Source organism: Capricornis sumatraensis, chromosome 21 (genome assembly GCF_032405125.1).
Source record: "Capricornis sumatraensis isolate serow.1 chromosome 21, serow.2, whole genome shotgun sequence".
NCBI classification, from domain to species: domain Eukaryota; kingdom Metazoa; phylum Chordata; class Mammalia; order Artiodactyla; family Bovidae; genus Capricornis; species Capricornis sumatraensis.
The window spans coordinates 34759225-34783963 of record NC_091089.1 but is presented as its reverse complement, the minus strand read 5'-3'; positions in this window follow the sequence as shown (position 1 = coordinate 34783963).

Below are 24739 nucleotides of genomic sequence, written 5' to 3'. Positions count from 1 at the left end.
TTCTGTATTAACTTTCATAATTTACTTAAGAATCCTACTGACTCTGATACATTTATCTAGTTTGCGATAGTCATTTTTTTTGGGTTCTCAAACAGTCCTGAAATCTTTCCGGTTTTATTTGATTCCTTCACATCACTAGTAGGACTGTCTTTTCTCACTTCATGAGTCTTGTGGTCAATACTGTGAGTCCTCTGGCTCTTGGGAGGTCCTGGGTCCCCACAGTCTCAGGAGGAATTCTGTGTTTGCCATCCCATTGTGTCTGGACTCTAAGGCAACCTGTTCAGTGCCCTCCATGCCAAGTGCCTGCAGTCTGACAGCTGCACAGGGCTAATACCACAGCACCATATGCTTTATGGGAAGAACTGCTCTGCCTTGCTTCTAACCCAGGAGTTCTGCCTGGTAAAGTGGCCCACACTCTGGGACATCCAATTCTGTAGCAGTTCTCGGGTTTACCCTGGCGTTTGCCTCCACTCTTGTTTATTCCCAGTTCTCAGCCTTATACGATTTCTAGAACAGTCTGTAAATACATGTCACATACGCTGCCACTACTTTTTACTTTCCACTCAGGGAAGTTTAGCTAAGTTTAATAAACCAAGTTGATCAATTCATTACAGTGATCAATCAGTTAAAATTAATTCATGTTCATTTTTGGATGAATATGCCCACAGAACGCTTCTTAAAACTCTGCTGGAAGGCTCTGCCAGTGGCCTGTGATGAGACAACATATTTTCCATCTGGACTTTGTGGAAAAGTTCGAACTCCAGATCAAGCTTCAGCAGGCAATGATCGGTTACAGGGCAGTAAACCTAAGGTGTTCCTCCAGGAGTGAGACATTGACTGATTCCACTTTTGCATTTTTTTTTTTTTTTTTGCCTTCAGAGGACATCTTACCAGGGAGCATTGAAGAGTAATAATAAATCTGATAAGAAATACAGAGAAAAAAAGTCGAGCTGCTCTAGATAAAGAAAGAGTGGGATTTAGAGTTCCACTGGAAGCCATCTTAGACTGTGTTCTTTGGAAATGGATTCTGAGATGGAGAGTTATATAGAGATGGACCATTATGAGGACATTAGGAAGACTTACAATGATTTCTTGAAGAATAGTAACACGTTAGATCTGATAGATGTTTATTAGAAAAAGGTAGTGTTTTGACTTCTAACTATGAAAATTATGCCAACATATCTTTTAGTCAACTATGGGATTTTCTGTCTGGAAGACAGGATGCAGTATGTGATGGAACTGATTTTTCTGAACCAACATCACCAATGAGTGAACGCAAGCAGGATAATGAATAGGTGTGGTTACTAGCAAAGAAAATTCTCTACTCATATTCTTGAGAAGTGCTCCTGAGTGATGGTTCTGCAAAGAAGTGAGGACAGTAGGAACAGGCAGTGGCAGAGGCTGACCCTCCAAGGCATTTGCAACTGAGGCTTTAGCTGATTTTCCACAGGGGTCTGGAGAGAAATTAGGAAGAGGTGGAGTTCTTTTGAATTGTCCCAGATTGAAGCAGGCGCTAAGGCTTTACATTCGTACATCAGCTAGTCATTGACTATGGGCTGTTTGCAGCAGGTGGAAGGGAACCTTAGACAATGTGGATGTTGCGTCATGAACTTGGGCTGGTGTTTTTTCCCTGCCATAGACACTCGGCTAGATCATCCGCCCACGTGGCACTGCTGATTGCACCTGCATAATAACAATTTTAAAGGCGTAATTTACAATAATTTGTCTTTTACTTTGGAAGGAATATTCTAACATGCCCCAGTCTGCTTGAACTCTAAAAACTCTTCACTGATGTAGTGGGTTGCTGGATCTTCTTAGGGCATAACTTCTGTCCTTGGAGCTCATGTCTCTTACTGAGATGCTCCGAAGTGTTTGCCACTTTCTACAGATCCAGTTCATGAACATGTTGGTGATAGTATGATGTCCTGAGAAACCTCCAGAATGTCCAAGTCCCTCTGGACTATATAATGATGAAGGTCCTGGGGAGTTAACAGTTAACAAAGGCCTGGGGGATGGCACCTGTATACTGCCATCTAAACCCATACAAGTATGAATTGCTTCTGATCCTTCTTTCTGATAGGGATGGATAAGAAGAGCTATCCAGCTTACTAGTTATGGCTATGCTGAAGTGAAGTGAAGTGAAAGTTGCTCAGTTGTGTCCGACTCTTTACGACCCCATGGACTATACAGTTCATGGAATCCTCCAGGCCAGAATACTGGCGTGGGTTGCTGTTTCCTTCTTCAGGGGGTCTTCCCAACCCAGGGATCGGACCTGGGTCTCTTACATTGCAGGCGGATTGCTGAAGGTTGTGTTCAAGATGCCACATCAGCCACAGTGGCTGCAATCAAGGCTTCTGCTTAGTTAAGTCTGCGGTAATCTGTGTGCTGAAGCAGCTCCATACTGGCCTGTGAGAGCCGACTGTTACATTTTCAGGAGCCTTGTGAGTTGGTTGTTGAGCCTATGGTGGGAATATTATACCATGGGAATTGGCAGAGGCAGCAAAGCAAGCCTCCTGCAACCTCTTGGGCTGTGAACCACTTACCAGCACACCGCTGGTGATAGTGCGCTATCACCCACCATGATCAGCACAGTTTCTGTGGGGTTCTGTAGGGGTTTACAGTGGGGTTTACAGTGGTAGGTGAATCAAATGGGGACATCATGGCAATCACCTTTCCTACATTCTTTAGAATTTTGATGATGGCATAAAATCCTTGTCATTCCCCTTGGGATATAGTTTTGTTTTTCATTTACTATCCTGGGTGGCGGGGGAGGGTGGGTAGTGGGGGTGTTTCAGAGGCTTCCACTTGACTTTCCCCACCGCAAGGGCTCATATTCCAAAAATCAAGAACCTGATGTAAGGGTTCTGTCATTCATCAGGTGTGCCCATTCCAGTTACATATTTGGATAAGGGAAGGAATCAATGGATATGTCTGTAGACCCAGTGGACCCATATTGGGCTGGACCTGGGTCATGTCTGGATTCTATATTCTTCAGTTATAATGGAAGGCAGAATGGTGCTTTGGGTCTCTGGGAATCAAAGTCAACTAAGACCCTGGGACTAGCAATCCTTGTAAGTTCTCATTCTCCCACTGGATAGTTAAGTAGGTAAATGGCTGTAGGTCACTTTGGGGAAACACTGGGAGAGTTATTATTGAATACACTTGCTGTGGTATCCCACTGTTGTTTTTTGTGGGGGGATCTGAGTTCTCCTTCAGTTGTTCTGGAAACGAGAACTGGCTCAGGTCCAGAAACCTGGCAAGCAATCATGACTTTTTTATTTGGGCAGCTGCCTGCAGACTCTTGATCATCCATTCTCGATTTCTTTTAGTTGGATAATTTGTGCAATACCTCACTGGCTGCTCATCAATCTTGCCCCCAGGAACATCGTGTTCTATTTACCATCTCCATAGCTCTCCCAGTGCCCCTGGCTGCTACTCTGACCTTGATTTTATTGTGATAATTGTGCTCACCTTGCTTCAGATGGAGAGGTGCTGCCACTAGACCTCTATTATTTCAAGATTCTGGGGCTTTCAGTGGGCTCAGTTCTGTAGTTGTGTTTCCTCCTCTCAGCCTTGGCCACAGAGCAGAGCCACCCCTAAGCTTCTCACCATGCCAGTGCTCTCTCCGGAGTGCATTCCTTCTCTCTTTGGAAAAAGGGTGTCCTCGGGGCCCTCCAGGTGGTAGTAGGGTTTCAAACTTACCTAGTAAATACCTTCTAGCATCTACTTCTCTGAGCCTTGAGATCACTTTCTAGACTATTTGCCCTAGCAAGTTTTTTTTTCTTCGATATTTATTTGGCTGCATGGCGTCTTAGTTGCAGCATGTGGGATCTTCATTGTTCCCTGTGAGTTTTTTCTTTGCATGCACTGACTCCTTAGTGCAGTGCCGGGATTCCAGAGTGTGCAGGCTCCAGCAGTTGTAGCATGTGGCCTTAGTTGCTGAGTGGCATGTGGAATCCTAGTTCCCCAACCAGGAATCAAACCTGTGATCCCTGCATTTGCAAGGCAGATTTCTAACCACTAAAACACCAGGGAAGTCCCTGTCATAGCAGCTTTGATACTTCTAATTCACTGGACTAGTCACACAGATCATCACATTTTTTCAGCTTTTAAGAGCCATCCTAGCAGCTGGGTATCTGCCTAGATTTGCATATAATGAGAAAGCATTCCATGCTGATTTTACTTTGTATCCATTATCCAAACTACGGTCCAAGCCCCCACCCCCTAGTATCCATTCCCTCCTGGGCCTTCCCCATTCTTACCAGCACATCTTGGCCAGGTCTTGCAGCTCCTTTGGCAGATGGTTCACACTCTCCATTAACTGATCCAGCATGTCCGAGTCAGGAGGTGCTAAGATTTAACCGGTTATCTGTATTGTTCTCAGGAGGGGCAGTGGGAACAACATGGTCTTTTAAGACATGGCATCAGTCAGGGTCCAATCAGGAGGCAGCAACCACACAAGAAAGTTGAAGAGAAAAATTTTAATCTAAAGAATTATTAATTTGTAAAAGATAGCTAACTACAAAGAAGCATAAAAGAGGACAGGACTCCAAGGATATAGAAATAGCACTTGCGGAAAGCAGCTACTACTGCTAGGACTGGGGAAAAGAGGCTGACAGAGGATGAAATGGTTGGATGGCATCACCGATTCAATGGACATGAGTTTGAGCAAACTCCGGGAGATAATGAAGGACAGGGAAGCCTGGCGTGCTGCAGTCCATGGGGTCGCAAAGAGTCGGACACGACCGAGCGATTGAACAACAACGATGACAATAAAGCATGAATAAGGAAGGAATTAAGGACTGAAGGAGAAGAGGCTTTCCCCTGTCCCACAAGGCTGAGATCCAGACCTTCTCAGAGAGGGCACGACTGCCACGGGAACACACAGACGCTGGCCGCTGAGAAGCTTGCTAGAAGGCACAGCTGGTGCTGGTCCGTAGGAAGCAGCCCCCTGGCTGGGGAAGACGGCTGCTGGAAGGTGTAGGGATGAGGCTGGAGGTGGTCCCCGAGGGCTGGTGAGGCACCACTGGGCCTCCTGTATCCTGATGTATTGGCAGTCAGGCCAAAGGCAAATGGCACCGTGAAACTAGCATGAGGAGCCGCTTCCTGTAGTCGTGACCTCGTGGTGGCACCCCAGCGGCCTCTACTGACAGAGAAACAGCTTCACTTGAAAAGGAACACATGCTTACAAGGTCGCAAAGGACGAGCGCTCTTCTTTGAAAGACCAGCTTCAAAGTTGGCTGGCATCTGGGAACTTGGGTTTGGGGAAGCTCTCATCATTCCCAGCTTTAAGTGTTAGTCACTCTGATTCTTTGTGACCCCCCATGGACTGTAGCCCACCAGGCTCCTCTGTCCATGGAATTCTCCAGGCAAGAATACTGGAGTGAGTAGCCATTCCCTTCTCCAGGGAATCTTTCTGACCCAGGGATCGAACCCGAGTCACTTGCATTGCAGGCAGATTCTTTACCACCTGAGCCACCAGGAAAGCTCTCAGCTTTAAGAAGAGTGGTCGATGGTGCCTACATTGTATAAACAATGTACTTGCCTTCCTTCTGGGAATCTGAAATGTTGATATGTGTCAGGCAGAGGTTGCCTACATGATCAGCCACCAGTAAAAACTCTGGGTCCTGAGACTCTGATGAGATTCCTGGGTTGGTAACATTTTACGTGTGTTGTCACACTTGTTGCTGGGAGATTTAGATGCATTCTTTGTGACTTCTCTGGGAAAGGATCCTTAGGAGCTTGTACCTGGCTTCCCTTGGACTTTATGTTCATTTTCCCTTTGCTGATTTTGCTTTATATCCTTGTGCTGTAATGAAACATAACCATGAGTCTGACAATATGCTGAGCCCTTTGAGTCCTCCTGGAGAATCATCAAACTGGGGGGTGGCTTTGGGTAGCTCTTCAAGCAAGCTGGGGGGCATTATTTCTAACAAAGGGGAGGGGGCCTCTACTATAGGCAAAGAGGGTTCAGGAGAACCTGGGAGCTAAAAATTCTCATATGCATCACTCAGATAGGCCCAATCCAAGTCTCAGGTCCAGTGCTTCACCTATTAGGGCCCTGATTTCAGCAAAGGAAACTTTCCAGAAGGAGAATTTTACTGTCTCTAAAGCTCTGCTACACTCTGTTTCTGTCCACTGCTTATAAGAGATCAACATTGCCTTAAACGTTGCCTAGAAGGCCCTTGGGTTCCCACAGGTTTGCTTGAATTGTTGGATAATCATCCTGAAAGAAAGTGAAAGTGTTAGTCACTCAGTCATGTCTGACTCTTTTGACCCCACGGACTGTAGTCCACCAGGCTCCTCTGTCCATGGGATTTCCCAGGCAAGAATACTGGAGTGGGTTGCCATTTCCTTCTCCAGGGGGTCTTCCCGACCCAGGGATTGATCCCAGGTCTCCCCCATTGCAGGCAGACTCTTTACTCACTGAGCCACCAGGGAAGACCTACTTTCTTCAATAAATCAAAGGCCCGCAGCAATGGCTACTCAATTCTTTGTATTTAACACATCTCTCATACTTCTCAAGAGCCAGAGATATTGCACCAGTGAATACCCTGTGTAAGGACAATCAAAACGGAGTTGATATTGCTAAGAGAGCTCTGTACAGTGGACCTGGAAGACCACTAAAGAGCTCTGGCTTATGCACATCTCAGCCCGAATGGAATATGAACTTTGACCATTTCTTAACATGAATCTGCCAGCAATGCAGGAGACATGGTTTCAATCCCTGGGCTGGAAAGATCCCCTGAAGAAGGAATGGCAACCCACTTTGGTATTCTTGCCTGGGAAATTCCATGGGGCCTCAAAAGAGTCATACATGACTGAGTGACTAACACTAACAAACACGATCTTAACTTAGGTATCAAGAACATCTGTCCAATGTTCCAGAAACGCAGGATACTTAAAGACCCTTATCCTAAAATAGCTTGTTCAGTCTATCCCTTAAGGATAGATATTTCCTTTCTTGTGTTAGCAAGGGTGTCAGTCACACGTCAATGAGAATCTGTCATAATTATATGTATACAATTATGAGGGGTTGTAATTCTTAAACAGCCTTGTGGCTCTTGCCTTTATATGTCCTTGACTGCTTTTCTTCCCTGGAACACTCCTCTTTCTGTTTTACCCAAATCTGTGTCTTCTGAATAGAAATTATTTTTAAAAAATTTTTAATTTATTTTTCATTGGAGGATAATTGCTTTACAATATTGTGTTGGTTTCTGCCAGACATCAACATGAATGAGTCATAGGTGTACATATGCCCCCTCCCTCTTGAACCTCCCTCCCACCTCCCACCCCATCCCATCCCTCTAAGTTGTCACAGAGCATCGGATTTGAGCTTCCAGTGTCATACAGCAAATTCCCACTGGCTATCTCTTTTATATATGGTAATATATATTTTCAATGCTACTCTCTCAACTAAATTGCAGTTCTTAAGATCCCAAATAAAATTATTTGTTCTTGCAGCCTTAATACTGACTGTGAGCTGACAGTATCCACTAAGTGTGTGCACACTAAATCACTTCAGTTGTGTCCAACACTTTGCGACCTCATGGACTGTAGCCCGCTATGTAGCCCTGTCCATGGGATTCTCCAGGCAAGAATAGTGGAGTGGGTTGCCATGCCCTCCTCCAGGGGATATTCTCCACCCAGGGGAACCCACATCTCTTATGTCTCCTGCATTGGCAGGTGGGTTCTTTACCACTGAGCGACCTGGGAAACCCATCCACTGCCGCTAGTGAGATGTTAATTGCGCCACTGCAGGAAACCAGGGCCTGTTTCTTCTCCCCTCACCGCTGGGTGGGGTTCTCATTCTCATCCCTTGGGTTGATCCAGTTGTTCTGTCTTCAGGATCCCTGTTATTACTATGATGACCACAGTTTAATTATACACGTATAATACTTTTTTGAGCTTATTCTGTGACTGCACGTAAAGGAGCTCCTTTATTTCTGATGCCATCCTGGTGGCAGAGTTACTGTTATTTCTGTTCTCAAATGAGGAAATGAAGCTTCCGGGGTGTGATTAGCCTATGTCAGATTTTGCTGAGTGACAGAGTCAGAGAGTAAATCCAGATTTTTCTGACTCCAAGTCCCCTCTTTCTTTTCTACCACACTGTTCTGCTTCTCCGAAGAATCAGGCATTTTAGCTCCTACAGTAGGTGAGGAATTTGCTTGGTTTGCATTTTGTTCTTCAGATTCTTGTGACCACCTTAGTATTGATATGACTGTGGCCATCCCGGTAACTACTTTTGACCTAAAAGAATCAAGTGTATATAAGAGTGGTGCTTGTCAACACTTAACACGCCAAGAAGTCCCTTGGGGATCTTAAATGTTAAAATGTGTATTCTGTTTCGGAAGTCTGTATTTCTGACAAGCTGATACTCCTAGTTCTCTGCCACACAGAACAACTAGGTTCTTAGTAGTCCTTGAGGGATTAAAGTAAGAAAAATGTAGGAATATGGATGTATCTTCATCTTCAATTTTTCAATCTGGAAAAATGCAAAACATTTCTCCATGTCAATTCAACCCACAAACACTCTTGCTTTAAAAAAGTAACACAGGTAACGTGGCAAAACTGATTAGAATTTAGCCAGCCATAAGATAAACATAATGATTTGTAACAGCACTGTTTAGGGATTTGATTGGTGAAGCTCGTAGATAAGTCACATAGGTATCTGTCCTACACCAAATTGTCTTTCCAGTTTTGCAAGGACAAGTCAGAAGGCGCTCGATTTTGACCAATCCATGGAGACTGGAGTCAGTGATCTTGGGGGATTATAGCTATAGTGGGTGATGTTTACAAGCTTCAAATTATTAACAGTAGTCTACTTGGGAACTATCTGGGAGTCTGTGATAAACCTTGAAAATCTCTCAAAAGGGCTTGCTGAACTCCTGTCCCCCTACACACCCAACCATCTTCCCGTTGTGTTGCTAAGCTCTGCCGTCGGTCAGCCAAGAGCTGGCCTGCTCTCCAGTCCTGCCCTTCCTCCTGGCAGGTGCCTGGCAGGTGGCTGACGTTTGGCTCCTGCTTGTCCTTGGGCTCTCTTTGGGTTGCAAGATCAGGACAGGGGGGTGGGGACAGGAGCAGGGCATGGCCACCTAGAGATCATTCTCAGGGTCAAAAACTAGACCAAAGACCACAAAAATCTAAGGCTTTGTGAGCTGGCTTCTTAATGCTGGGACATTTGGTGGCCTTAGCTCAAATTCCACAAAGCTTCCCTCTGACTTTTTGCAGAAAAAAAAGGTAAGAAAAGTGTTAGTTGCTTAGTCATGTCCGACTCTTTGGGACCCCGTGGACTGTAGCCTGTCAGGCTCCTGTGTCCATGGCATTCTCCAGGCAAGAATACTGGAGTGGGTTGCCATTCCCTTCTCCAGGGGATTTTCCCGACCCAAGAATTGAACCAATGTCTCTTATGCCTCCTGCATTGGATTCTTTACCTCTTGAGGGAAAGCCCAAACCCAAAGGCAATTCAATTCAATCTCCCCTCCTCCCACTCTTTGTACCAAACCACACAGCCAGCCTCTTGTGGAGTCCTTGTCTTGGCTGCCTTGATACTCATGTGACAAAATATTTCCACTCGAAATTTTGAGAGTTTCACCTGCTCCCTTACTTTTCATTTAAATGGCACCACAGAGGTTTGGGCTAGAGGTATTTTTCCCCTAGTCAAAATGGCCTTTTCCCATCAAGAAGCAAAGCTCCAAGGCTGACAAGTCAATGTATTTATTTATTTGTCTACCCATCCATCCATTTATTTATTTATTTGCTGTATAAGGTAATAGCTTATGGTACTTACCCGGAGCCAGCTGTTTGCAGGATGCGGAGAGCAGGTGGTCTGGGAGGCCTCTGATGAATTGCAAAAGACACTCACCAGCTGCCGACACTGTGTGTAATGAGCAAACCTGCAAAAATCTTTATTTTCAATTGGATTGTACCTTTAAGTAAGCAAGGGAGACAGCCAGTATAACTACAGACCATGACCAACAACCCACATAAACAGTGTGCAAACACAAGTGATTAATGTACCAGTATTTCAAAACATCTAAAGCTAATGAGTCAGATTTACTAGGGTGCACAAAAGAGGGGGAGAGGCGGTGAGGGAGGAGGGAACAACTTAATGGGCTTTAATGGCCTTGAGCAGAAGCCCAAGAAGTCTCCTGCTTTCCTTCCACTGTGCCATCGAGCTGCTAAACAAACATCCCGCTGGCCCACGAAGGCCATTTTCCTTCTGGCCACTGGGGAGTTGGGGGGAGTTTCCAGTTTTAGGATAGAAGGAGGGGAGCTAGCCAGTGACCACTGCACCCTCCAGTGATCTCTGATGGTATGCGGGGATAATGGGTTACAAAGACAGACATTAATAAGGTAAGAAAAGAGGGGGGAGGTTTATTAATTTTTCAAGTAAGTTAGCAGGCCCCAGGGCATGGTAAAAGTGTAAAGAATCTGGTGAGCGATGAGGGGCTGGACTGATTAATGCAAGTCAGCTGTCCTCGGAGGGCCATAGCAATAATGATGAGATTATGGAAGAACCTACTGAAGACAAATGAGATGCATGTGGAATAAAAACGAAGTGTCCTAGTTCCTCTTTTGGAGTGCACGGTGGATTTTTATGAAGGCAGAACAGAGGTACAAATGACAGCCAGAGGGGGTGCCAGACCCGGCAATGGGCTTGTTCTGCTCCAGTGCTTCCAGCCTGGGGACTTCCAGAATTCTAGGCCTGCCTGGGAAAGGGCTGAGAAGGACGCACATCCCAGGAAAACTCTCTCCACAGGCAGGGGGAGCAGGGCTCAAGGCCGCTATGCTGTCCCCGCAGCCTGTCGCCTGGTCTGCGTTTACTGCCCACGCAGCCCTCTCCTTTCGTGCTACTGTTTCCTCCAGGCTGTGCCAGGCGCTGGGCTTCCTCTGTTGGTCAGACGTGCTAAGTCGCTTCTGTTGTGTCCTTCTCTGTGCGACCCCATGGACTGCAGCCTGCCAGGCTCCTCTGTCCATGGGGTTTTCCAGGCCAGAGTACTGGAGTGGGTTGCCATGCCCTCCTGCAGGGGATCTTCCTGTCCCAGGGATCAAACCACGTCTCTAACATCTCCGGCATTGGCAGGCGGGTTGTTTACTACTCGCCACCACTAGCGCCACCAGTCTTTAACCTGCTTCTACTGCTGACCAGTGAGTTTGGAGCTGGAGAAAAGGAAATCAGAACTGTTTTCTTTTCCTTCTGGAAAGTGCTCACTAGATAACCTGTTCGTCCTTTCTCTGCACTTGTCATCTTGCTTGTGTACCTAACACACCTTCCTGGGATGCCTCTTAGTCTGTGTCTTTCAATGGACTTGAAGGGAGGGCAGGCAGCATCTGCAGTCAGCCCTTGCCTTCTACACTCAAGTGCAGAAGATTAATGGTGGTCACCCTTGAATTTCCAAGTGCAGAGTTATTTGAGGGTCCTGCTCTAAAGGCAGGTCCAGGTCCCAGCCTCCAGAGAGTCTGGAGTAGGTTCCAGGAATCTGCCTTTCTAACAAGCACTTCACAAGTGGTTCAATGCTAGTGGTCCTCAGATAAGAGTTTGATAAACCCAATCAAAGGAAACAAGATTAACTAAATGTTACCTCAGATAGGTTCTTCTGGATGTCAAAGTGCCAAAAATGTCACTGTGAATGATTTGATCCTTTCTGTTGGTTCACTAAGACTTGAGGGTAAAATGTAACCCCACCCCCAACACACACACCTTAAATCATTTTTACATATGACCACCTTAGTGTGAGCCCAGTTTTCAGGTTTTGATGCTTTCGAATTGTGGTGCTGGAAAAGACTCTTGAGAGTTCGTTGGATAGCAAGGAGATCAGACCAGTCAATCCTAAAGGAAATCAACTCTGAATATGCATTGGAAGGACTAACACTGAAGCTGAAGCTCCGATACTTTAGCCACCTGATGCAAAGAGCCAACTCATTGGAAAAGACCCTGATGCTGGGAAATATTGAAGGCAAAAGGAGAAAGGGGTGACAGATGATGAGATGGTTAGATAGCATCATTGACTCAATGGACATGAATTTGAGCAAACTCTGGGAGATAGTGAAGGACAGGGAAGTCTGACATGCTGCAGTCCATGAAGTCGAAAAGAGCCAGACACAACATATTGACTGAACAACAACAATTTTTCAGGTTAGAGCAGGTTGATCAGAGTGGTGGTATCTAGTTTGAAAGGAGGAAACAGAGCAACATAAAACAGCCTGGAAAAGTAAGGACTGTCAGTGGGGGTAAGAGAAGGGGATGAGCAGGTGGTGGATGAAGCCAGTGGTTCTCAACATTTTATTTTCTAGCAAAGCATTTCTTTTCAAATGAAATCTAAATGGAAACCCCAATAGAAAAAGTCAATTAAATGATAATTTATTAATAAACATTTGCTTTGTTACAAATTTAGAATAATTATCTTTACAAAATCAGTAAATTATAAAAATGAAGGTATTTGAATGAAGTAAAAATTAGCCATTGGAAGTTACACATAATAGTTCCAGCCTTAGATCAGCTTCTGGATCAGTAGATTTGCTGAGATAAATAGTTGCAAATTATGAGTTTCTTGACAGCTGGCTCTGCAATTTTGGGAGACATCCTTAATCAAATTGATCTGGATCCTTGCATGAAGAGTAGCAGAAAATTTATATTTTAAAGTTGGATCACTGATGCTATTTAGTAAGTGCTCAAATCCTCTCGTGGAAAAGTCACTCAAAAAAGCAATGAGGACATTAAAACAAGCCCTATGATGGTTTACTATGCACCAGCACAAATCCCCAAGCAGACACAGCCACCCTCATTCGGATTTAATTGGGCTCTTCACCCGTGTGTTTTAATTGTGTACTTTTGTACAATTTAAATGAATAGTCATGCACAGGCCTAATTTATAAAAATACCAGTGCAGCTCTAAAGTGTTCCTACTCAATGACACAGTTCCTTGAAATTCTAGAGGATCTTTATTTTCAAATCTGCACAAAACACTTTACTTGGTTTGCACAAATTCACAGCATTAAATAATATTAAATCTTCTAAGTTTTAAAATGTACAATTTACATCGAATTTACATGAAAATTAATGTAGTACATATTTATGTGTATTACATTTATGTAATGCATACATATTATATGCATATACATTTAAGTGTAACGTGCATTTGATTTACATTAAAAATGTGTACATTTTGGGGGCAGGGGAGGCAGAGAATTTGAGATAGGTGTCACACATTTGAAATTCATATTTAAATAATAGGATTACCATAGATATGTGTAGAATCTTTGGAGCCTCTCTGAGGAACAGGGGATTTGAAAGTCACACCCTGGGTCAAGACTTTGCTTAAGATAGACCCAGTGTTTGAGGGGGAAGTGAACAGGAGGGACTGGACACTGGGAAATGTCTCAAAGCATCTTTGACAGGCATTGGATTTTTCTTCCATCCAAACAGCTGTGTAAGAAACTATAATTAGGCGAAAAAATTATTGTTGTTGTTGAGTTTCTAAACCGTGTCCAACTCTTTGCAACCCTGTGAACTATAGCCCACCAGACTCCTCTGTCCATGGAATTTCCCAGGCAAGAATACTGGAGTGAGTTGCCACTCCCTTCTCCAGGGGTCTTCCTGACCCAGGGATTGAACCCAGGTCGCCTCTTCTTTACCACTGAGCCACCAGGGTAGCCTCAGGGAAAGAAGTAAATTGCAAGAAGTAAATGAGGGAAGGAGGTGCTGTAAAGAGAAAAAAGAAGAGAAGAAAAGTGGGTGAGTTGTGATGATTTAGATGCCTGGATGAAGAAGCTTGTTTTAGCACGCATAAAGATGGAGAAAAAGGGGGACCCTGGAAACTTCCGAAAGAATGTGAGAAAAGCAAAAGGGAAGGATATGGGCTAGAAAGGAGGAACAGAAAACAGAGAGGGCTCTGGAAGGATATAAATTTCAAGGACGCGTGGAAAGGCCTTTAAGGAAACAAGCCATGAAGTTTGTGCTGGCATTGGAGCCTCCTTTCATTTCTTAGCAAGGGCGATGATGCTCAGAGGACGTTCTCCTGGAAATCCGTCGTGGCTCCCAGCCGCCCTGCACTTTACGAGGCTTTGAGCCTTGTTCTCTGGCGAGCCCTGTCCTCTCGCGTGAATTGTTTCCCTCCGCGGCTCCCTGCGGTCTCTCATCCTTTCTCGGCTCTCTACCACTTAGCCCACCACGGCCTGGCTACCCAAGGAGAACAGGCTTTCATTTTCCTCAGGTTCACACTGTGCACACTGACAACCTTGCTTCCTGCCACCCGAGTGGTCCCTCTCCAGCTTCCAGCACCTCTTATCTCTATGGTAACAGAAGACACGGCGATCATCCGATCATCCGGAATTTGCTTCAGAGAGTTGGTCTGGACAGGCAGGCATTCCTGGAGTAGCCTGTCGTTTTACAATTAACCGACTGGCCTGGGGAGAAGAGCTGCCCCCAACAGAAGGGCAGACAACGGCCTCCAGACGTGGGCACTTGGCACATTGATGCTGAATGTCTCCATGAAAATATGATGTAATTAACAGACCTCAGCAGCTGGGACAAATCGGCACCTCTCATTGATTTTCTATGTCTCCTATTTACTTTCAGTTTTTGAACTGTCTGCCTTGACAGGAAATCAAAGAACTCTAATGGTGTACTCGAGGGCCATGGTGCTGGGTCAGCATTTCCTCGAGAAATCCGGAGACTAATCCGTTTATTATCACTCAAGCATCCCCTTTTACTCCTAAATTAAGGCTGTCCTCCAAAAAGGCTAAGAAATAGCAGTTTATTTTGGGAATATTTAAAAAAGTCAGTGTACTATTTAACTCTGAGAGGAGTGTTTTTGTTTTTGTTTTAAGTAGACAAAGTAATATTAGATGGATCTGGTTACTGCTTCAGGCTTGTGATGAGCTTGGCAAAGACATTTGGGTGGAGAGGCAGAAGTGCTACAGTCGTCCTCCTCAAGTTTCCTGCCTTTGGAGAAGTTACCTGGTGGAACCAAAAAGAGGAGCCTAGTTCCAAGTTTTTTCAGTGACTGAAATTAAGAAAAATAATTCTCCCCATATGTGCTTACTTAGGAACATTGTATGATACTGGGTTGGCCCCTTCATTTTCTTACTGTGTTTTCTGTTCAGGCAGGTGAAGTCAGAATCTTGGATTAACTTCACTTTGGATTCCTTAAAACTCTGGAGAAAATAGGCAGAAAGCTGAGGCTGTGACAGAGAAATGGGTCTCCATCTGGAGTCTGCTAGCTCCGCATTTCTTTTTATGAGATTTCTCCAGCTCCATTGGTAGTGTTTTCCTTCAGACTCACTTGCATTGGCAGAGTTCATGTCTTCATTTTATACCCTAAAGATGGATTTTCTTGGTCTTTTTACTGACTCAAGTCATGTAACCCTTTCATAAATAATTAGGAAACTGGAGAAAAGAAGAAAATTGCTCATAATTCTCCCACTCAAGCACACTAGTTATTATTATTTTCGAGCAAATACTTTGGGTCATTTTGAAATGTCAGGTTTTGATATGATTCTCAGGATAATGTACAAACAACTTTGTGTTTTGTTCTTGCACTGAATGTATGTCAAAGCATTCCACCTGTTATTGTGAGCTCCAGTAACTACTTAATTGCTGCCTGAGCAACTGGAGCATTTGAGCCCTTCACATTGATTTTCCATGTATCCTGTGGAAGTCGAGACACCATATTTATTTATTTATTTCTGTATTTCAGGACAATAGATTGAATCCATTTTTCACTGTAATAAATGCCACAGTAAACCTCTTTATACGTGAGATTTTTCCATATATAAAATAATGTCTTTAGGATAAATTCCCAGAAATTACTGGGTCAAAGTGCATGAATATTTTATGACTCAGTATTTCCTGTTGCTCTTCAAAACTATTATGCGAGTTTATATTAATCACCTAAAATATTTGAGGAATCATGCTGTATCAGGGTCTTTTATCCACTAAATAGACAGTACCAAGAGTGCTTTATAAGTACAGTTTGATGATGCTAGCAAATATCTCAGAGATAAATGTTTTGGACTTGAAAGATGTTCCCCTGCCCATGGTGTTTAACACACAGAAGTGACTTCATTACATTTTTTTTTCCTCTACATGTGCCATAAAGTATGAATTCCTTGCCTGGCTATAATGTTCTATCTCATCAAGCCTCATAAAGTGAATTACTGTCACACCCCCTCAGCTTGGCAATGAATTTTGAAGATACTATGGATTTCTTTTCCATCTTACACAGAATTTGGAGGGTATCCCCTTGCTGGGAATAATGTCTTTGGAAAATAGGAAAATGCCGAGTGGAAAGAAAGTACATTTTCTGGGAAAAGAATAAGAACCCAGAGAGATGGAGCGAGAATTGTACCACAGAGTCCCCACAGCAGATGTTTTGGGTGTTGAAACTCCCACCAGAACAGCTGCAGAAATGTAGAATCACATCTGGGTGTGTGACGTGGCTGCATCATTACCTACCGACAGCAAAACAGCCAGATGCTTCCAGTTCATTTTAAGGACCAAGCTTCAGGTCTGAACCTGCGAATGTCTCTACTTCCCAACCGACGACTTATCAATTGCGCGGGAAGCTCATGAAGACGTGGCCTCCTGGGCACCTTCGAGATGGATCTTCTTCGTCACAGCAGGCAGGGGCAGAGCACAGCTGCTGTGGGCCCAGACCCACAGCTCTAGTCTGCTGCATGGCTCGAGAATAAAGCCATCAAAATCTTTTACATGATGGCGGCTGCGTGACTTGTCACTGGTGTATGAGGCTTCTGAGGCCTTTTTCTCTCTTATTTCCCCTGTAATTCATCCAGTCCTTCCTTTCTCTCTCTCTCTTTCTTTCTCCCTCTCCCCTCCTTTCCCAATCTCCCAAATATAAGTTTCTTTCCTGGGCAGTTGAATGTGTAACTGGATAATCAATATGGTAGCAAATGATTCTTAAGCCTCTTGGATGAATACTATGGTTTTTGAGAGCACAGCTATTCTCTTGTGTCATTTCTCTCATCTTATACTGACCGTTACTATGAAAGTTGAGTGAAAGTGGCTTCAAGTGACAGGGTTCCTCTAGATTGAAGCCCTTAGCAGCCTTTCCCCTTCCCTGATTAGATACAAAGCGTGTAGGGCAGCTCCCAGGCCCCAGGAGGAGAATCATTCAATTTATAGACTTCAGCCCCGGGAAAGACAGGTTATTCAGTGCATAAATCTTAGCCCTTAAGATGTTCAAGGGACAGGATTCTCTCAGGGGTAGCCTGTCCACCCCACACCATGATGAGGGGAGACCAAAAAGACACATTTGGTGAAATGTGGAGACTCATGTCTTCAACTTAACATTAACCAGCACCCTAAGAAACAAATAATGGTGAAAGATATGGAATTTCTAAAACAAAAAACAAAAAAACAGTGGAAAGCATCTTCCATTCTTTGAAGACATTCACATCCATGAAAATGCTTCATCTCACTTAGGTTTCACATTTCTACAGTTATCTTCTTGTAGAAATCTTGCACTTATTGTTAGAAACATTTTTATTATGCCAAAGAGGCAAAACCTTTTACATGGGGCTGGCCACTAATTGAGGCCAAGGAGCTTGTCTTGTCAGGCCTCCTGAGGCTTGGGTTCATCTCTGGGTACATTTGGTATCCTCTGCAGTACTCAACCTGGAGAAGGCAATGGCACCCCACTCCAGTGCTCTTGCCTGGAAAATCCCATGGATGGAGGAGCCTGGTAGGCTGTAGTCCACGGGGTCGCTAAGAGTTGGACATGATTGAGCGACTTCCCTTTCACTTTTCACTTTCATGCATTGGAGAAGGAAATAGCAACCCACTACAGTGTTCTTGCCTGGAGAATCCCAGGGACGGCGGAGCCTGGTGGGCTGCTGTCTCTGGGGTCGCACAGAGTTGGACACGACTGAAGCGACTTAGCAGCAGCAGCAGCAGCAGTACTCAGCCATCCATGGAGAGCCATAGAATGTAACAGAACCGTAAACGTAGAGAAGAGCCACTAAAGTTTTCTAAAAGAAATAAGGAGGGAATAGTCAAAGAAAGTTATAGTTGGATCCTGGTTTTTAAAAGAAGTAATAATATTTGTTGTTATTCAGTCTCTAAGTTGTGTCTGACTCTTTGCAACCCCATGGACTGCAGCACGCCAGTCTTCCCTGGCCTTCACTATTTCCCAGGAGTTTGCTCAGACTCATGTCCATTGAGTCGGTGGTGCCATCCAACCATCTCCTCCTCTCTTGCCACCTTCTCCTCTTGCCCTCAATCTTTCCTGTGTTTACAGTGTTTATAGTTATTAAGTCATTTAATCTGCATAAAAATCTTATGAGATGGGTCCTATTATTATTATCCAGTCTACACAGGAGAAAATGGATGCTCATAGAGGTGAAATAACTTGCCCAGAGTTTCATAGTGGAATCCCGCTTTGGGTTCCATGAGCTTAACACTGTGCTCTAGGGTCTCTTATTTTACTGCCTTTCTTACTGTCCTGTTCTGGGCCAGGGCCAAGCAGGATGAGTCTAGCTCCAGAACAGTAGGCTTCTGGTAGCAAAGGTCATCCAATGTGAGTGACTGACTCTGTTGAGCAAAAGTAATCCTAGAGTGGAAGGAAAAAGATAAGGTGGATGTTGTTCATATCCATCAGAATCTGTGGTGGGTATTATCTCCTACTGAAGTGCTTCATTCAGTAATAATAATTGCAAGATAAAGGCATATTTATTGAGGTGTACCAATGGCTCTAGGAGGGAAAGAGAAGAAGGCAGTGTATATCCTGTCTTTAAGGCACTTATAATCTGGTGAGAATATAGGGAAGATTAAATAATGTCCTGGATGATGTAAGCAGAGCCGTGAAGATTCATGTACCATGTGGGATGCTAAAGGTGTGAGTGCTTTGCAATTTCATGGGCAGAGTCAACCTTTCAGTCAGTGCAGTGTGGGAAAGTAGGCGGAGCAGGGCAGGAGGGGGATCCAGACTGTGTTTGGAAAGATGCAAAGGACTCCAAACAGAGGAAAAGAGAACCATTGCTTTCCAGGCGGTGCCAGTGGTTAAAAAAAAGGAAGCCCATATGCCAGTGCAGGAGATGCACGAGACTCAGGTTGGATGCCTGGGTTGGGATGATCCCCTCGAGTAGGAAATAGAAACCCACTCCAGTACCGCCTGGAAAATTCCATGGACAGAGGAGCCTGGTGGGCTACAGTCCATGGCATCGTAAAGAGTAAGACACAACAGCATACATTCATGGGAACCATTGCAGGAATTTGGAATTCTGAGAAAAAGGGTGAAGATGAGAAAGGATGTTTTGCTTGGGGAGCAGCCCTTTTGTGTAGAATGTGAAGTAAATGAGGCTGAAAAGAAAACTGGAGTCAGATTACAGAAAATCTTGGTTACCTTAGTCCAGGACAGTGGAAATGATGACATTACTGATTTCACTGGGGCACTGTTTTAGTAAGCGAGCTTCTAAACACCCAGCCAAGACTGTGTGGACCTGAAGGATTGGAGCCTGAGTTTTAGGGCAACTTAGAAACCCTCTGTTTTGTTTTTTACAAGCTAGAACTTTTAGTAACAATATGGAAAGTTGTCTTATATACTTATCATGGGGTGATAAAAGTCTCTTTAGCTACCTTTCAACTCAAAGGGAGCAACAAAAATGGATGCTCCCAAGGATGATGCCATGTGATGACTGTAACCATAGAAACACCTATTCAAGAAGTTATCAGAGAAGGTCTGCACTATAGATTTATTAAAATCAGAAGGTGGAACATGAAAGAGGAAATTTGACAAGGTGTGATTCCAGGCACATGCTGAAAATTCAGTGGAGTGACCACTGTGGCATGAAGAGGCAGCCTATGACTAGAACCTGAAATGTTGAAAAATGGCACCTGATCTATGGGGGAACCCAGCTGCCATGGTGGAAGACTTCTGCCCGTGCAGCAGCTACAACTCCTAATTTAGACTCCGCTGAGTTCAGAGCTGGGGTGGGCCATGTGGTTTATCTAGCCCAACTCCTTTCCCCTAATCATCTCAAGAAAACTCTTGATGCCCAGTCAGGTTATGTGATCTGCTTGAGGTTGTTCTCATTTGATCTCTTGAGAGCTTCTTGGGGGCTTGTAGTCTATGATCTCTCTTAGAGGCAAATCTTCTGAAGACTAAGGCATGGATACCATTCTTCAGGGTGTCCTATCTTCACTGCCTGATGGTGTGAAGTATTGTCAGGTACAGTTATCCACTGGTAGGTAGTTACAGGGACCAAATATTATTGAAAAGGGTTGAGGTCCAGTTGAAGAAGTGAGACTTAGGTCCTGGATCTCTGTGTCTGCACATAGGGCTGTGTACACCTGCCTAGCTCCAGGGAGCACCAACAGCCGGGGTCTGATGTGGATAGTGTTCCCTGCAGTTGGGAAATGTGGCGTTGGATCATATCCATCTCTTGGTTGGTTTTTTTTTTGCAGACTCTCTTTAAGTCAGCACATTTCCCTTAGTTCCAATTTTATTTTCCTTTTAGTCTAAGCTAGAATCTTTCCTACATAATCTAAAAAATAATTTATTTCTGCTTGATTCCCCAAAGTTCGTCTTTCATTTCTAGCAAATGAACACCTGTGTTCTTTTTGTGAGCAGTCAGCCTGGGTCTCCTCGCTTGTTTTTGAGCTTCAATTGACATCTCCCTGATTATTTATTCAAACCTTCTTTCCTCCCTACCCGTTCTCCCTTCTCTCTGTCTCTATCTCTCTCCCGTATACCTCCTCCTATATATTCATCTATATGGCATTATTTTTTTTATATTTGCTAAAGTATGTAATATAATTTTTAAAAAATCAATGCCACACAAAAATCTTAAAATCAAAAACAGTAGCGATCTAGGTCTGATTCTCCTCACCTGCTATTCTCTCTGTATCCATTGGCAACTATTTCTAGCTCTTTTCTTATGTACTCTCACATTTCTGTGTTGTGAAGTCGCTCAGTCGTGTCCGACTCTTTGCGACCCCATGGACTGTAGCCTGCCAGGCTCCCCTGTCCGTGGGATTCTCCAGGCAAGAATACTGGAGTGGGTTGCCATTTCCTTCTCCAGGGGAATCTTCCCAACCCAGGGATCGAACCCATGTCTCGTGCATTGCAGATAGATGCTTTATCCTCTGAGCCTCTCATATTTCTAAAGTTTGCTAAAACTGTTAATTCTTGATTTATCTGCATTAGACGTTACCTGTTTACTTCATGTTATGGTAGTCAATGGAGAAGGAAGTGGTAACTCCAGTATTCTTGCCTGGAGAATACCCTGGACAGAGGCATCTGGTGTGCTGCAGTCTGTGGAGTCCAAAGAATTGGACAGGACTTAGCGACTCAACCGTCATCACCACTACCATGGTAGTGAAGCTTTTCTCTAAGACAGGCTGGGACCTGGGACCCAGAGACCTTTGCTGCAGTGCTTGCACCTGGACAAACATCTCCTGGAGCAACAAAATACAAAGAAATTATAAGGGACTAAAAATAACTGTGAATTGGGGCAAATTATGGACAACAAGATACAAAACGACCAAAAAACCCAACTGCCACTTCCAAAAAGCCAGAAGCAAAAGCTGGGTCCTGCATGTGCTTGCTGAAGGGGGTGGGCAAGGCATCTAAGCCTTCTTTCTGGCCCAACCCCTGGACCCACTCCTACTCTTACCCCGTGTACGAGCTCGCTCCCGCTTGGGGAGAAAGTAAGGGGACTTGTTGCTTATTTTCACTCCACTCTGCTAAAGCAGCTGCTGCTGCTGCTGCTGCTGCTAAGTCGCTTCAGTCGTGTCCGACTCTGTGCGACCCCATAGATGGCAGCCCACCAGGCTCCCCCATCCCTGGGATTCTCCAGGCAAGAACACTGGAGTGGGTTGCCATTTCCTTCTCCAATGCATGAAAGTGAAAAGTGAAAGTGAAGTCGCTTAGTCGTGTCTGACTCCTAGTGACCTCATGGACTGCAGCCTACCAGGCTCCTCCACCCATGGGATTTTCCAGGCAAGAGTACTGGAGTGGGGTGCCATTGCCAGCAGGGGCCCCAGGAAAGCCTAGCCTGAATTCCTTTGGCCTTATCAATTTCTATTGATTATGGAAGACCAAGAGCCCTGGTTATGGTAACAGACTCAGTGGCAGAGGTGATAGTTGGGTTTTTTGTATCTTGCCCATAATTTTCCCCAACGGCTCATACATACAGTTAACTTTATCTTCCAAGTGTTCTGTTGAATATTTTCTATTTCGGTTACTATGCATTTAACTCCTCACACTCTCCTTTCACACTCTGATTGTTCTTCTTGTAGTCTATCTTGTTTCATGATCACAGTATTTTCTCAAATGAAATGACTGTAGGGTTTTTTCTTTTCTTGTAGTTTTTCCTCTGTTCTGTCTACTGTGTCTTTGTCTCCTTTGCTCCTTAAAAATGCTTCTTTGTTCAGTTCTCTTTTTTTCATTTTTGAGAACTTCTTCCAGTGTTTGGTAATCTTTGAATGTCCATTTACGGTTAAGAACTGGTGCAGTAAGAAACCAATGGGAAATTCTGTGTGTGTGAAGGGAGCTGATTCCTTATTAAGTATTGTTGGGAGATGAGCTGGCCTGACATAGGACATTTCAAGTGGAGTCTTTCTGAACCTTTTCTCTAGGTCTAGACAGTTTCTGTGGAGAATTATATTTTAAGCTTCTGCCTGGGAGGTATATATCCAGACACTAGTGTTCTGGGAACAAAGACAGGAAGGGTTGCTTGGAAAACAGACTTTCATCTCAGTGCCTCCTTTTTAGCCTAGCACCTGGCTCCCCATCTGCTATGCCTGTTGTGACTGAGTCTAGAAATCCTCTGGTTCCAGTTCTCTAAAGAATACATTCTTGCCCTCCTGGCAGGGATTGATCCAGGGCTATCATTTGGTGGGGAAAGAGACGTATATATCCCGCATATGCAGAATTTCAGTCAGCACCTCAGCCCCTGCTGCCTAGGAATGTGCAGTGTCCACGTGTCCAGTTTTCCAGATTTCTGTGCACATTGTCGGGTTCTAGCTTTTTCCACTGGCTGAGGAAGTGGCCATTTTCCTATTGCTTTTTATTCCCCCCAAATGTTGACAATTCTCATGCGCTGCATTTATCTCCCCAATTCTCTATTTTTGGTGTATGTGTTAGTTGCTCAGTCATGTCTGACTCTTTGCAGTACCATGGACTGTAGCCCTCCAGGCTCCTTTGTCCATAGAATTCTCTAGGCGAGAATACTGGAGTGGGTTGCCATGCCCTTCTCTAGGGAATCTTCCCGACCCAGGGATTAAATCTGGGTATCCTGCATTGCAGGCAGATTCATTACCAGCTGAGCCACCAGGGAAGCCCAGTTCTCTTTTTCACATCTTTTTTATTTTTTTACTGTCATTTTGTTCAGGTTTTGGAAGGAAGAAGAGATAAATGTGTGTACTCTACTTACCGTATTTGACCAAACTTTCCTTCTTTTTACCTAAACTTCAGAAATCACACAGATATCATAGGGGATTTTAGGCACAGGGAGTACAGTAGATTATAGTTCACGTTTAGTTTACAGTAAACCAAAATTTTCTTTATGTCGTGGAGGGCCTCCCATAGGAAGCAGCCTGCCAGTGGCACATGCCTCTAGAATCCGGATTCTACTGGCCTCTAGAATCCTCCACTGTAACTGGCTTGCACACAGCCAGGCAGAGACACCTCAGGTGATTGTCCCCTGTGAGCAGCTGAGAAACATCAGGCATAGGGGCCTGGGAGACACACTTCTTGGATGACTCTTGTGTAATTAATTGAGGTCTGGAGCAGTAATATTCCTATTTATCCATGATGCTCATACTCTAAGCTGTTCCTGTCCTGTTTATTAAAGGGAGAAATAAAGATTTAAACCTGGGTTTCATTTCATGGAAATCTTGTCGAACAGGAAAGGCATTTTACATATGCTTTTTCCTCTTATCTGTTTGATTCAACTTGAGACAAGACTATTACCCGTGAAACAGATGTTACTTATAATATCGAAGAACAAAATAACCATTATAAAAATTGATGCCCCCACCCTAAAAAAAAACCTGTCACTAATAAAACCCTCTTTTTTTCTTAATCAGGGGGAAAAAGCTTTGCTTTGAGTGAGTGAATTTCAAAGATTCCTAAGAGATTTATTAGGAATTGATTTGTGACTGCAATATATTTTTTTAATCTCTGTAATATTCATTAAATGTTGTTGTTATGTTATGAAAAATACAGTGGCATCAACAGAGAACTGAAAACAAGGCTTAGATGCACTTCTGTTTCTTTTCAGGCAAAGCTTGATAAGCACGTGGATGCTCCCTGAGATATGAAGGTTCTTGTTACAGGTTGAGCGGTGTCCCCTCCAATTTCATACATCGAAAAATCTAACCTGCAGTACTCCAGAATGTAACTGTATTTAGAAATGGGGCCTAGAAAGAGGTGGTTGAGGTTAAATAAGGTCACATGGGTGGGCCCAAATCCAATCTTCCTGGAGTCCTTATAAGGAGAGGAAAGTTGGATGCACACAGAGACACCAGGGATGTGGGCACACAGGAAAAAGGCCTTGTGATGGACACAGAAGGAAGGCAGCCATCTGCAAGCCAAGGAGAGATGCCTCTGGAGACGGGAGACCTGCTGACATCCTGAGTTTGGCCTGCTGCCCTCCAGGACTGTGAGAAAATGAATTTCTGTTGCTAAAGCCCCTCAGGCTATTTTGTTGTGGCAACCCTAGCAAACTAGCACAGTTCCTAAACCTGTCTTCTACCGTATTTGGTTTAAAATAT